Source organism: Triticum urartu, chromosome 7A (genome assembly GCF_056163025.1).
Source record: "Triticum urartu cultivar PI428250 chromosome 7A, HENAU_Tu73, whole genome shotgun sequence".
NCBI lineage: Eukaryota > Viridiplantae > Streptophyta > Magnoliopsida > Poales > Poaceae > Triticum > Triticum urartu.
The window spans coordinates 564590532-564593176 of NC_141879.1; positions in this window are offsets into that span (position 1 = coordinate 564590532).

Here is a 2645-nt window from a genome sequence, read left to right on the forward strand (position 1 = left end):
CAACGGCCGTTTGGGCTGCCTTTGCCGCCCGGTTGCAGATTGCGGATGTGCTCATGCACCTTGTTACCACGCGGATGGCGGCTGCGGCCGTGCTCTCGCCGGAGTGGGCTACTGAAGTTGCCCTCACGATGCGGGTCCATGTGCCCATCTTGCACCGGCGACGATTGAACAGTGAAATGATATTTGGGGAGTGAGCTAGTGTGCTTGAGACACCGGATGTGGACTGTAGCTGACGCACCTTCTCGCGTAAGCCATAGGCGTACTATACACTGACGGTGCTTGCTACCTCTTGAGCATGCGTTGGTTTTCCCTTGAAGAGGAAAGGGTGATGCAGCAAAGCAGCATAAGTACTTCCCTCAGTTTTTGAGAACCAAGGTATCAATCCAGTAGGAGACTACACGCAAGTCGCCTCGTACCTACACAAACAAATAAGAATCTTCCAGCCAACGCGATAAAGGGGTTGTCAATCCCTTCACGGCCACTTGCAAAAGTGAGATCTGATAGAGATAATAAGATAAATATTTTTGGTATTTTTATGATATAGATTGGAAAGTAAAGATTGCAAAATAAACGACGACAGATATTGGCAAGTTGACGGAAGATTAATATGATGGAAGATAGACCCGGTGGCCATAGGTTTCACTAGTGGCTTCTCTCAAGATAGCATAATTTACAGTGGGTGAATGAATTACTGTCGCGCAATTGATAGAAAAGTGCATAGTTATGAGAATATCTAGGCATGATCATGTATATAGGAATCACGTCCGCGACAAGTAGACCGAAAATATTCTGCATCTACTACTATTACTCCACACATCGACTGACTCCTGCCTGCATCTAGAGTATTAAGTTCATAAGAACAGAGTAACGCATTAGGCAAGATGACATGATATAGAGGGATAAACTCAAGAAATATGATATAAACCCCATCTTTTTATCCTCGATGGCAACAATACAATGCACGCCTTGGTGCCCCTACTGTCACTGGGAAAGGACACCGCAAGATTGAACCCAAAGCTAAGCACTTCTCCCATTGCAAGAAAGATCAATCTAGTAAGCCAAACCAAACTGATAATTCGAAGAGACTTGCAAAGATAAAAAATCATACATAAAAGAATTCAGAGGAGATTCAAATATTGTTCATAGATAATCTTGATCATAAACCCACAATTCATCGGATCTCGACAAACACACTGCAAAAATAATTACATTGAATAGATATCCAAGAAGATCGAGGAGAACTTTGTATTGAGATCCAAAGAGAGAGAAGAAGCCATCTAGCTAATAACTATTGACCCGAAGGTCTGTGGTAAACTACTCACACATCATCGGAGAGGCTATGGTGTTGATGTAGAAGCCCTCCGTGATCGATTCCCCCTCCGGCAAAATGCCAGAAAAGGCCCCAAGATGGGATCTCACGGCTACAGAAGGTTGCGGCAGTGGAAATAGGGTTTCGTGGTGCTCCTGGATGTTTTCAGGGTATATGGATATATAGGAGGAAGAAGTAGGTCGGTGGAGCTGCGAGGGGCCCATGAGGGTGGGGGCGTGCCCAGGGGGGGCAGGCACGCCCTCCTTCCTCATGGCCTCCTTGCTTCTTTCTTCACGTCCACTCCAAGTCCCCTGGATCACGTTTGTTCCAAAAATAACTCTCCCGAAGGTTTCATTCCGTTTGATATTCCTTTTCTACGAAACACTGAAATAGGAAAAAAAACAGCAATTTGCACTGGGCCTTGGGTTAGTAGGTTAGTCCCAAAAATAATATAAAAGTGTATAATAAAGCCCATTAAACATCCAAAACAGATAATATAATAGCATGGAACAATAAAAAATTATAGAAACATTGGAGACGTATCAAGCATCCCCAAGCTTAATTCCTGTTCGTCCTCGAGTAGGTAAATGATAAAAAAAAGAATTTTTTATGTGGAATGCTACCTAGCATAATTCTCAATGTAATTTTCTTTATTGTGGCATGAATGTTCAGATCTGAAGGATTCATGATAATAGTTTAATGTTGACATAAAAATAATAATACTTCGAGCATACTAACAAAGCAATCATGTCTTCTCAAAATAACATGGCCAAATAGAGTTATCCCTACAAAATCATATAGTCTGGCTATGCTCTATCTTCATCACACAAAATATTAAATCATGCACAACCCCGATGACAAGCCAAGCGATTGTTTCAAACTTTTGATGTTCTCAAAATTTTTCAATCTTCACGCAATACATGAGCGTGAGCCATGGACATAGCACTATAGGTGGAATAGAATGGTGGTTGTGGAGAAGACAAAAAAGGAGAAGATAGTCTCACATCAAATAGGCGTATCAACGGGCTATGGAGATGCCCATCAATAGATATCAATGTGAGTGAGTAGGGATTGCCATGCAACGGATGCACTAGAGCTATAAGTATATAAAAGCTCAACAAAAGAAACTAAGTGGGTGTGCATCCAACTTGCATGCTCACGAAGACCTAGGGCATTTGAGGAAGCCCATCATTCGAATATACAAGCCAAGTTCTATAATGTAAAATTCCCACTAGTATATGAAAGTGACAAATAGGAGACTCCCTATCATGAAGATCACGGTGCTACTTTCAAGCACAAGTGTGGTAAAAGGATAGTAACATTGTCCCTTCTCTCT